Genomic DNA, 13624 nt, shown 5'->3' with positions numbered 1-13624 from the left:
TTAGGAACTTAACAGAGCTTTAACTCTAGTTTTATAACTGTACATGTTTTGGTTAATTGGTTTGGTACTGAAAGGACTCCTTAAATCAAGAGAGAAAAATAAATTTTCACATGACAGCAGTAATATAATCATTTATTTAAAATGAATAAAGGAGCACGAAAAAAAGGCATGTTTTCATAACCATTCATAAACATTTTGCATTACCCATCACAAATCCAAGCTTACCGTGAGCTCTGCTGTGTTTGGCTGCTAAAAGGATAGGAGTGTGGGGGTTAAAAACAGGATGTTATTACCACTGTTCAGTAGCTGTCAGTAACTTGAGAATTATGTCAATGTCATTCCACCTTCCATGTTATTGTTGCTGTGAGATGAGAATCACAATCTACCTATAAGAAGGAAATAAATGAAACAGGTTTTGAATTAATCGGGTGTGGATAATTGGATTATTACAGTGGATTTCAATGGTACACTTTCCACAGTGCTGTGAAGCAACCCAGTATCACGGCAGTTCATGAAATAGTCACGAAATATAGATTAGCGTAAAATGTTCCATTTTTATTCGGGACATTCAGCATGACTTTCAAAATACTAAAACAAACATAGTATAAAGAGTGACAAAGTGCATGTAGGGAGGAATTTGGGGTGGATGGATGGTTCAAACACAGGACTTTGACACAGGAGGCTATTCCTGCCCCATAATTCCTGAAGAAACTTCATTATGAAAACTGCAAAAGTCCCTATAAACTGTACTTGCAGTTACAAAGAGTACAATCTCAAAGTGAGACAATGATAGCTTATAATAACATTCTATTATTACAGAGCTACTGTACACTTATTTAGCTTTATACTTCATACTCACTTGTACTTGTTTTGATTAGGTGTATTATAGTGTATCATATTTCAATTTGCTTGCAGACTTATTTATTATTATGTCTATTTCTATTCTATTAGTACTTCTTCTCCCGTGTGACGTGATAGTGAGCAGCTGTAACAAAGAGTTTCCCCTCTGGGATCAATAAAGTATTTCTGATTCTGATTATTTATTTTTACCTAGGTGTACATAATATGAATTGAATAACTGTAATGATGCCAAACAATCAAAACATTCAATAAGAGCAATGGATTCTAAAAGTAGGTAAAGTAACATTTCTCTCCCTTTGCTTCCTGAGTCAACATTCAGAGTCTGACAACAAAACAGATGCTTCACTGGATAACACTAAGCTTTAAAAAAAATGTCCCACACTTCAACCCACACAGCAATGTTACAAGAACAAACAGCAATATGTGTTAGTAGGTAGTGTTTTTGGCACCTTTATATGAAAAAAAAAATTATATTATATGTGGAAAAGTCGCCGCTGTAATGTAATGGCATTATTTTATGTGCAATGTTACTACAGCGGTGATGCCCCGGAAACACACACATTTCCTGTGTAGCACGACACTTAAGGGCTGTCATGAAAAGGTGTTATGTTCGAGATTAAAGCTGACAAACTTTATTGATCGTCTGGTTCCTGACTTTGCATAATACTACAGCCGCGACACGGTCAGTACTCCCTACCGACACTTCGGTGCACTCCCCCCAGGAAAACAGTGCCCGACTCCAGCAGTTAGAGCCGGGTATGTTCCGCTGTTTACTGACGGTGATTATGTGAAGTGATTTAGAGCCAAAAACTTGAACTCACAATGTCTTCGTCGCTTTCCACTATACATGGTGGGTCACGATCTTACTTACAACACAATCTTTGGGCATCCATAAGATTATAAAGAGGGGGACACTGGCGGAGCCATTTTTAGATTTATGTGATTACAAGATTTAAGCAGAAGCCGAGTGGAAACCCTTGAAAAAAATCTGAGATCTCAACGTTACAATGTATATTTCTGGTTCCGTTTAGTGATGACAACATAAAGTATTTATAATACAAAGCTCAGGACTTTATTTTCCATGTTTTGATACACTGGGAATGATTTTAAAATGATGGGCGCTCCCGGTCCCATAGTGAAATATAGAGCGGGCACTCCGGGACGCTATGGGGTCTAGAGGGTTCTATAATGCGCATGCCAACTAAGCGTTATGTACATTGCAACTAAAATTTGACAGGGAAAACAGGAGCAGATCAGAAAACAAGGGGGCTTTATAATAAAATATGCCCAAACATACTTATCAAACAGAGGGAATTAGAAATAAAGGCCTGTATCTAATATAAGCCTGCTTCAAATAAAGGCCTGGTATCCTCTGCAGTTGTTTTTTTTTTAACTGAGTGTGTGATTGATTGTTGACTTGTCAGAACATTGTTTTTTTAATGGGTAACCATGGCAACATCTCGCGCAGAGCCCACTTGTTCTGCTTTTTTGTAACACTGTTACATTTTCAGCAGGAGAATGGGTTGGTTTAGAATGCAGAATGTTGCAAAATCTAAATAATCTCACAGGGAAAAAATAGTGCCACAGGCCTGATCTGGCCACAGGGCCTTGAAATTGACACGTGTTCTTGATCAGACTTAAGGCAAGGTTTTTGATTTCTATGGATGGTAGCCTAGTGGAGACAATTCAGAAAAACCCACACAGATGCATTCTTATATTGAACAAATTCAAGGCAACTGCTTTTACACTGTGTGTGAAGAGAAATGGCTGGAACACAATGCACCACCAGCTTCACATAAACGGACATCCAGTTCAGTCCCGTTCACTGGCCCTCAGTTTCCTCTGAAATGCTTTTATCAAAACTGCAGTTCAAACTCCACCTGGTAGCAGTGCACATGCAGCTAAGTCTCAACCTGCTGTCTTGCTCTGTCTCCCTCTTTCTCTCCTCTCTCTTTGTTTAAAATGATGCCTCTTTCTCCAGCCTTAGCTTATTTCTAGTTTAGAGTGTTTCATTCATGTTTGTGTTTATTTCACGGGCCTTTTGACGGGCAGCACGTGGCAAAAATGCTTCTGTCTGACCTCAGCTGTCAACTTGGGAGCACCAGTACTACTTTCTGGAAAGGAGGAGGAGGAGGAGGAAGGGGAGAGTTGAGGCTGCCCCCCCCCGTTTCAATTCCCTGAGCTCTGCCCATCTCCTGCTCCTTCTCTCCCATAGCTCCTCTTTATCTACTCCCTTCATGCTCTTCTTTTTCTTCTGCATGCTCCTCTGTTCTCCCTTATGTCCTTAAGGGGAATATTGCCTATGGTCCTGCCAAAGGCCACACTTCAGTGTTTTAGATTGCCTCGGTTCTCTGTGAACTGTTGCCCTATGCAGTAGGTCTTAAACATGCGCAGAGTCATGCTAGCTTGTGCATGTTTACGCATATAGGGAATGTGAACGTGTTTACCTGTTTACCTTTAGTTTTGTTTGGCCAAAAAGTTGGCTAAATCTGTCAAATCTGATGGAGATGGGAAGAGATGGAGAAGGGAAAAGAGAAAGAAAAGGTACCCTACCCTACCAGGAGAAACTGAATCGCAATGCCAAGCAACGGTATTTGGACAAACTAAGCACGATAAACAACATAGATCCATATACTTGGCAGCCAAAGACTAGATTACAGACCCCAATGCATCTCATTTTTGACTGAGTGCATATACTTTGCGTGAGTTAAAAGTTAGCAAACTGTGAGCAATCTGTTCATTGAAGACACTCAAAATAAATTTATTTTGACTCATGTAATGTGGCCTGGCTTTGTTGTCTTGTAGATCCATATTGTCTGAATAACATGAACCATTAATTCAACAACAGCAATAATTATCCTACTTGTCAAACTGCCTTTTAAAACTGAGGGGGAAAATTTTAATTCTCAGGGAGATACAATTACATGACCTCTGCTTTGTTCAACCTCTGAGATTATGACTAGTGTAGCTGAGAGTTTACTGGGACTACTATCATGAACAGAGCTACAACAGTACAACAGTGTTCATTTACGGTGTTCCCTGCAGTTGGTCACAGTACAGATTTTATTCCTGCATCTTCTTCTTCTTTTCCTTTTGGCTGTTCCCTTTCAGGGGTCGCCACAGCAAATCATGTGCCTCCATCTAACCCTGTCCTCTGCATCCTCTTCACTCACACCAATTAACTTCATGTCCACTCTCACTATATCCATAAATCTCCTCTTTGGTCTTCCTCTAGACCTCCTGCCTGGCAGGTCCAACCTCAGCATCCTTCTATCAATATATTCACAGTCTCTCCTCTGAACATGTCCAAATCACCTCAATCTGGCCTCTCTGACTTTATCTCCGAAACATCTAAACGATTTTATTCCTGCATAATTTCAATATTTTAATTGCATCGAAAACACACTTGTTCTCATCTATCATACACTGTGAAATGTTAACATAGGTGTGTGTATGTGGGTTAAATCGGGAAAGTTGACCGATGTAAAATCATAACAAATGCATAGGGCTGCAGCATACTTTCTGCTTCCTGTTGTGTCACTTCCTCCAGTTCCTTTTTTACCATCTCCTCTGCTTCCTGTTGTGCCACCTCCTCCTCTTCTTCTTGTGCGTTCTCCTCCACTTTCTGTCGAACCCTTTTGTCCGCTTACTGTAAAGCCCTCCTGTCTGCTTCCCGTTGAACCCTCTCCTCCGCTTCCTCTCCTACCCTGTCCCCAGTCTTCTTGCAAATAAGTGTCTCCTTAACTGACGTGCAAACCTCTTTGTCTGTCACTTTCACTTCATTGTGGCCCAAAAGCAAAGATGGCATCCAGCAGGATGCGTGCCCAGCATTTCATATGCTGTTTTTCTGATTTCCCCCATTGCTCCACACACTCACACACCTATGTTTCCACTTCACAAACCATCATAAAAAAATAAAGAGGGCAGCTGTATTTTCATACCTGCCCACTGTGCAGCCGCACACATGTCCCTTGGATCGGGGTGTGGTTTGCCAGGTTGCGGTGACAGATGGGTTTAAATTGTATGTAGAGTGTAGATTGTATTCGATTGTCCAGTTGTCTCCCTGAATGATGGTGTGACCTACAGATGGGCCATGCTAGGGCCCAGGCAGATCCGTGGCTGACCTCAGGGTCTCTGCTGGGTACTGGGCTGAAATGAAATCCCCCTCAATGACGTAGAGAACATGGCACAGCCTTGTAACGCCCCTAAGCACCATGTGCAAAAAACAGTTGCAATGCTTTATCTATCTAACCATAGTAACCCTTACTTCTGCCTTTGTGCGCACGGCACGAGAGGAGGGAGAGAAGCTGTACTGCTGACTGAGATTAGCTATTGGCCTAATACTATTATGTTTTTATGGTTACAACGTTACATTAGTTTAAGACACATTTCCCCAAAAAAATAAACCTGAAACCCCCGGATTCCAAATATACTGTGTAGTTTTTTCTTTAGTGGGTTTAGGTTTGCATATGTCATAGTGGGCTATAGTGGGGGCTGGTAGTCCTGTTAGGATGACACGACGATGGCCCATTAACTGCAAACAAAAAGGTACACTCAACTCCTAATGATGTGTGTGGGACACAAATTATATTTTATCTTACTTTCCTGTTTCAATGTTTTGTGTGATCAAATTGCAGAAACAAGTGAAAGAGTGCTCGTTTCCCTCCCTCCTGGAGCTGTCTATGGTTCTGACCATTTTTTAAACCATGTTACTACTCATGTACATTATCACCTCCAAAACACTGCTAAACATTGGTTTATGTGTGAATATGTTTTTGTGAAGGAAGCGCCATCTCATGGTGACACCCTGCAATTGAATGAATGGGCGTGTTTACAGTGGAATCTAGACACACCCTTTCAGGAAACAAGATGGGGGAAACTCCCAGTGGCTGGGAGTTGGCAGGCAGTCTAAAACACACCTCTATATTAATGTCCTATCTGTGGTCAGTGTGTTAGGTTTAGATAGTTATCTTTAGAGTAACATTAAGATTAAACCTCAACAGAGAGACAAATTTTCTCTCAATGCTTCCCGGTTGAGGGTAATCTATTGAAACAAGAGGAGGGGTGGAACTCCCAAAAGCTGGGAGAGGCCCTCGATTGGAAGAGGCAATTCTGAGTTGCTGCCACTGTACTATGGTAGTTCTTGATGCATCAGCACTGTCCTACCATGGCGACATTTTTCACAATCACAATAGAAAATCAAAACACAGCTTCCAACTCATCAACAGAAAGGCAGCAGGATCCTGTCAACATGGCACGTAAACAAAATGATGATGTCAGTTACCCAAAATTCAACACTGCAGGGTTGCCAACTCACGATCGTGAGACTCACGCAATTGACACTTTTCACACGCTGTCACGCCATACTTCCATTTTCTCAAGCAGTGAAAAACAAATGAATTATAATTATTTAACTCTAATCGCAAATCAACTCTGCCCAACTGATGCAACACTAGTGTATGCCGGGGAAGTAATCAAGTGGGTCCACTCTAACGAGTGAGTTGCAGACAGTTTGTGACTAGAAGGGTAACTTTACTGATAGAGTTTTGTGATAGAAAAATTACAGCAAGTTTGATGAATCGATCTCTGTCTGTCGTTGATTAATTTATGTCTTTTACCATCTTAAAATTTAAAAGTTAAATATGGATACATGAAGGTAAGAAGAACTATGTTACTGTATAAGCTATTGAATTTAAGACGAGATGGTGGCTATATGTTTTTTTATTTTTTAAAAAGGTAGTAAAAAAGGCATGTATTTTGAGTTACAATGAGAAGGTATAATCATAATGTACTCCTCATAATAAAGAGCACTAGACACTGGACTTGAACATAAACAAAAGTTAACACATTTACAGTGATCTTGATAAAACTGTTGACAGCGTGTGACTTCTTTTCAATGCCCCCTTCCCCCCTGTCCTCTCGACTCCACATTTCGGCAACAAAATTACTCCATAAATTCACTATAATGCAGGAAAACAATTTTTTAAATTAACAATTTTCCCCAGATACCCTGGTAAGGTTTGGTCTCCCGATTTAGGATATGATGTCTGCAGTTTGGTAAGTATGCTGATCAACCATACTTATTCATTGCCCATGATTATTGACATTTTAAGGAGTGATGACCCCAACCCCTGCAGTGGGTAATGTCACAGAAGGCAGTTGGCAGCCCTGATAATGTACAATTTGCACAGCGGGGTGTTGCTCCAAATGCATTTTGTACTGATATTATGAAAAAGTCAGATGTCAGAAATAGTCAGATGCTGTATTGCAGCTGCTCATAACATGAATCGTTTGTTGTTGTTGTTTTTTTGAATAATAGATTAGATAGATAAATAGAGGGAAAATCAGCTTGCGATATCTATCATGCATGTTCAGAGGGTGGGGGCCCGGATAGACACTATGGTTAGGATCAGACACCAGTAAAGTAGCGAGTCCCGTCTCAATAACACTGCTGTTGTTCAGACTGTCTCAGACACAGGGCAAGGCAGGCAAGGAAATTAGTGTGGGAACACAGGGAAGAGGACAAACAGGCTGAAAGAATAAAAGACTTATCTGTATCCTTTAGATTTAGCTAAATAAACCATTTCATGCAATGTTAAACAATGGTGCAGTTGCAAATTCTTTTTGATCATCAATTAATGTTGATAATTTTTTGACTGATTGTAAGGCCTCAAAAATGTCAGATAGTAAAAAAAACAAAAAAAAAACAATTTCCCAGAGCCCAAAGTGATGTCTTCCAATGTCTTGTTTGGTCTGACCAACAGTCTAAAACCCACAGGTATTCAGTTTACCATGATATAAAACAGAAATAAGCTGCAAATCCTCACTTTAGAGAAGCTGCAACTATTGTGTTGCATGATAAAGAACTAGAATTATTTCTCAATTTCTGAATATTTTTACTGTCTAGAAAGTACTCCTATAAAGTATTGCAGTAGTGACAGGCTGCTCATCTGCACGGCTCTCCTGCATGGCTAATGGAATTTATCTATGTTGGAAAGGTCAGGTCAGGGAAGGTTATGGCCTACTCTACTGTTGAATGGCTGACCTTATCAGCACTAAATGTACCACTGCAATCTATGTTGTCACCTTCACAACGAGGTAGTAGGACGTGGGCGGATTGAGGAGGAGGGTGTGAAACGAAGCTGGAGGTGATAAGTTCAGCAGGTTACCACGCTGTTTGTACAGTGTGATGACCTGCCACTGAGGGTTTGATATCATGAAAGAAGATAGCTGTGATTAGACTGGGCTACATCTGCACTGTTATGGGAAGGGTTACATGCAGCAAAATGGTAAAATCTATTCTTGAACAAGCTCCAAATATATCTGGCAAAAGCAACCCTGTCTCCTACAAAATATGTGAATACACTACTACTTGCTATGCCAAATATATACATTTATATAGTGTTTTTATCCAAAGTGCTTACATTTTGTCTTTCATTCACTCATTCACACACCGATGGCAGCAAGCTGCCATGCAAGGCACTGGCCTACCCCTAACCATCAGGAGCAACTTGGCATTCTGCATATTGCCCAAGGACAAAATTCAGGAGACCACCAAAGTTCACAAAGACCATGAATATCTGCACCAAATTGCATCGTAATCCAATGAACAGTTATCGAGGCATTCAGTCTGAACTACAAATGTCAGCCTCATGGTGGCGGTACAGGAAAAGTCAAGGGAATCACCAAAATTAGTAGGATTGATCCTCTTGGCACCATGGATGTCTGTACCAAAAATGTATTGCAATACATCCAGTCCAGTCTGGACAAAAGTGGAGGACTGACCGTACGACCAACTGACACTAAGCCATACTGCTAGAATGGCAAAAAACATGATCCGATAAGTTGTATATGAATGTAATTTTTACAGGGTTGGGACAAAAGCACATTTTGAGATTTTACCTATTTATTCTTTGTATAATTCTGAGTGTAAAAATGGCAGTGCAGGTTTTAGACTGCAGACCAAAAAAAACTACTTGATGTTTTAGGCAGGCTTTTTATGTGATAATCAAATGTTGTCATTAGTGTAAATCAATAAATAGGGTTTGAATATCATTGTCCCCTTCCTAAACCAGATGCTGTTCCAGTGCCAGTTTTCAAAATGAAATTTGTATGGCGTTGGTCCAGAGAATGAATCCATGATCATCAAAACTTTGCTGTCTCTCATTACTTGTATATCTGGAGATCATCATCATCATCATCATCAGGAGATCATCTCTGTCTATGGGAGTCAACTATAAAAATAATGCATTCTGTTGCTCTTGGGCTGGCAATAGCAGTTGCCTTCATGTAGTTTTAAGTTGAATCCATCACCATGGAAGTACTTTGAGCTGCACGCTTTCAAATCTCAGAGGTTGTTTGCTTCAACTGAATCCAACTGCAGACTGAACCTGGCTTGAAAGTGCTTTGCAGCACCATGAAGTCTATAAGACTATAATGATAAAGGTCAGAGTTGTCAGATCAGCCAGAAAAATCATTGAAAACATCTTCTAGACCTTTTCTTCATTGCCTGCCAATGAAAAGACCAGTGTTGAGAGCTATGGTAGACAAGAGTTGGAAACTTTTTCACATCACTTCGACAATTAACAGGCACAAGTAAGTACAAACCATGTGAAACTCAATGTGATTATGAAGGCTTCCACTGAACAATGAAAATTGTGACATTATAAAATGTTAGAATGAGGGTCTGCTGTGGGCTTTTGCCACAAGCTTCTTCCGTCAGCAGGCTTTCTTGGATAGAAATGTCAAGACTAGTAAGCTCTCCGCCGTGTCTTTGCCCATCCCCCCCGTCATTCCCTTTCCACAAATTCCACAAACATGGAAGCATGCATGCATGCTTGTATACACACACGCACACTTACGAATAAGCCCATTTGCCCTCGTCTCCCACCCAAGGTAGGTAAGACAAGGCATGTCATAAACACACTTGTCAGTTTCTCACTAACTATGCTTGTCAGTGAACCTGCCTTTGCTTCATTAAACAATCCACAGTGGTGTGTGGCTGAAGAAGAACAAAATGAAGACTTTGGAGTGGCCTAGTCAAAGTCCTGACCTGAATCCTATTGGGATGCTGTGGCATGACCTTAAAAAGGCAGTTCATGCTCAAAAAGCCTCCAATGTGGCTGAATTACAACAATTCTGCAAAGAAGAGTGGGCCAAAATTCCTCCACAGCGCTGTAAAAGACTCACTGCAAGTTATCGCAAACGCTTGATTGCAGTTGTTGCTGCTAAGAGTGGCCCAACCAGTTATTAGGTTTAGGGGTCAATCACTTTTTCACACAGGGCCATGTAGGTTTGGATTTTGTTTTCCCTTAATAATAACAACCTTAATTTAAAAACTGCATTTTATGTTTACTTGTGTTATCTTTGACTAATATTTAAATTAGTTTGATGATCTGAAACATTTAAGTGTGACAAACAAAACAAACAAAAAATACGAAATCAGTAATGGGGCAAACACTTTTTCACACCACTGTACAGATGATTGACAAATTAAAGAAAACAACAGCATAAGTCCCATTTATTTTTCTCAAAGACGGTGTTGTGGACCCACAGTTGCACTTCGGCAGCTTGGATGGACATGAAACTCTCTTGGTTTAATCATCAGTTCAAAAGATGAACAGTGCTAGAAAACGTCTTGTTCTTTGACAAAAAGTCAAAGGTACAACCCTGTGGACATGTTAGGCGGAGATACAAGATACAGTTTGGCAAAAAACATCCAATCAAATCCTAGCGTGTCCTAGTGACGAGTGGAAGCTAAAGATTATACAGTGTTGAGAAAACTGACCATACTATCTCAATTGGTAAGTCACAGGACTTTCACACGGGGGACCAGGGTTCGAATCCCCCTCGGAGCGCAATGAGCAATGACCCATCATCCAGTGTGGGTAGGCAATACAAGGTCGAGAGAGCCTTGCGATAACAAGGCTCTGTTGGAATGCTACTCCAGTAACCCTAGTCAGAGGGGTTACATGCACAGGATGTGGGATGAATGGTTACTTCGAAACCCACAATCAAGGCTTACGGCGAAGCAACTAGTAGCTCAGTGTTCCAACATCCACAAGCGGCAACTGCTATCACAGATTGACGAGGTACAACACAAATGCTACAGCAAGGGGGAGCCAGGACTACAGGTCAGAGGGGAGCAACCAGCAGCTCCCCAACCAGAGATTGGGTACGAAGCCCCAAGAGAAATCACACTGAACGAGGCAGCGACTGACCTGAAAGATAAGATCATGGCAAGGATGAATACAAGGCAACCCCGACGCCAACTACAACGGCTAAGTGAAATACCATCAGAAAGTCTCCTAGAAGATGTGAATGCAGCATTGAGAGCGATGCCTACCGCTGAAACCAATGAGCTGATATACGCCTCAGCAGCAGTGATCCTAGAGATGCTTGGCTACAAGAGCAACCATGGGAGCCATGAGAGACAGTACTGGCTGAGAGGTGTGCAATGAGAAAGCAAGTACCCAAGAAGTACAACCAGATGCCCATACCTGAAGCACTCGAAACTGCCAAACAAAGGCTCCAAGCCTTGGCCAGCCGCTTACCGAAGGGCGCACAATCCTGATCCTGGAGGATCCAGCAAAGGGTACAGTCCCATCCAACTATCGGCCAATAACCTGTCTCTCCACAACATGGAAGCTCAGGCATCATCGCGGCTAAGATAAGTGGACACATGGATCAATACATGAGCATGAGGGCATTGGCAGGGGAGCCAAACACCAACTCCTGGTTGACAGAACAGTCACCCAAGACTGCAGAGCCCGACACACCAACCTGTGCACTGCCTGGATTGATTACAAGAAAGCATATGACTCAATGCCGCACACATGGATCACTGAATGCTTAGAGATGTACAACATCAACAGGACTCTAAGAGACTTCATTGCAAACTCGATGAGGCTGTGGAAAACCACCCTTGAGGCCAATGGCAAGCCACTTGCACAAGTATCCATCAAGTGTGGCATATACCAAGGAGATGCTCTGTCCCCACTGCTGTTCTGCATAGGTCTGAACCCCCTCAGCCAAATAATCAACAAGACTGGCTATGGATACCGACTCAGGAACGGGGCCACCATCAGTCACCTCCTCTACATGGATGACATCAAGCTATACGCTAAGAGCGAGCGGGACATCGACTCACTAATCCACACCACCAGGATCTACAGCTCTGACATTGGGATATCATTCGGGCTTGAGAAGTGCAGTCGAATGGTGACAAAGAGAGGGAAGGTAGTCCACACAGAAGGGGTCTCACTCCCAGAAGGAACAATAGCAGACATTGAGGAGGGTTACAAGTACCTTGGGATACCACAGGCAAATAGCAACCTCGAAGAGGCAACAAGGAAGACAGCAACGGCCAAATACCTCCAACGAGTAAGGCAAGTCCTAAGAAGTCAGCTCAATGGCAAGAACAAGGCCCAGGCAATAAACAGCTACGCCCTGCCAGTGATCAGATACCCTGCGGGAATAATAAGGTGGCCAAAGGAAGAGATACAGACCACAGACGTTAAGACGCGAAAGCTCCTCACCATGCACGGAGGGTTCCATCCCAAATCCAGCACCCTGAGACTGTACGCTAGCCGTAAGGAAGGCGGCCGTGGATTAGTGAGTGTGAGAGCCACTATCCAGGATGAAACATCCAAGATCCACAAGTACATCAAAGATAAGGCCCCAACGGATGACGTGCTCAGGGAATGTCTCAGGCAATGGGGAACAGAGGAAGACGTGCTGGAGGAAGGACCATCATGGGAGGACAAACCCCTACATGGGATGTACCACCGGAACATAACTGAAGTGGCTGATATCAAGAAGTCCTACCAATGGCTAGAGCGGGCTGGATTGAAGGACAGCACAGAGGCACTCATCATGGCTGCACAGGAGCAGGCCCTGAGCACCAGAGCAATAGAGGCCCAGATCTACCACACCAGACAAGACCCAAGGTGTAGGCTGTGCAAAGAGGCCCCTGAGACAATCCAGCACATAACTGCAGGGTGTAAGATGCTGGCAGGGAAAGCATACATGGAGCGCCATAACCAAGTAGCTGGCATAGTGTACAGGAACATCTGCACTGAGTATGGACTGGAAACCCAGAGGTCAAAGTGGGAAACACCTCCCAAGGTGGTAGAGAATGGCCGAGCCAAGATCCTGTGGGACTTCCAGATCCAGACTGACAGAATGGTAATGGCGAACCAGCCTGACATCGTGGTGGTTGACAAACACCAGAGGAAAGCCGTTGTGGTTGACGTGGCGATTCCAAGCGATGGCAACATCAGGAAAAAGGAACATGAGAAACTAGAGAAGTACCAAGGGCTCAGAGAAGAGCTAGAGAAGGCCTGGAAGGTAAAGCCAACAGTGGTGCCCGTGGTCATCGGAGCACTCGGGGCAGTGACCCCCAAACTGGAGGAGTGGCTACAGCAGATCCCTGGAAGAACACCAGACATCTCGGTCCAGAAAAGTGCAGTACTGGGAACAGCAAAGATACTGCGCAGAACCCTCAAGCTCCCAGGCCTCTGGTAGAGGACCCGAGCTCGAAGGATGAGACCACCCGCTGAGGGTGAAGGACAAAGTTTTTTTTTTATATATATATATATATATATATATATATATATATATATATATATATATATATATATCCTATTTAAGGCATATATAAAAGGGATAATATCATTTTCAGTTAAAAAGAAGCAAGAATTAGATAAAGAAATTGACAGAGTGGAAAGATAAATGAATTGTCTCCAAACTATTAAAAAAAAAA

General features: G+C 42.4%; 1 protein-coding gene across 4 annotated transcripts in view; it reads right to left on the bottom strand.

Annotated features, from left to right (window-relative positions):
* The window catches only part of LOC122888246 (kin of IRRE-like protein 3), a 301529-nt gene that overhangs the window by 179240 nt on the left and 108665 nt on the right, over positions 1–13624 (bottom strand). The window lies entirely within an intron of this gene.

This window comes from Siniperca chuatsi, linkage group LG14, assembly GCF_020085105.1.
Source record: "Siniperca chuatsi isolate FFG_IHB_CAS linkage group LG14, ASM2008510v1, whole genome shotgun sequence".
Taxonomy (NCBI): Eukaryota; Metazoa; Chordata; class Actinopteri; order Centrarchiformes; family Sinipercidae; genus Siniperca; species Siniperca chuatsi.
The sequence above is the reverse complement of the archived record's forward strand: the minus strand, read 5'-3'. Positions and strand labels throughout refer to the sequence as shown.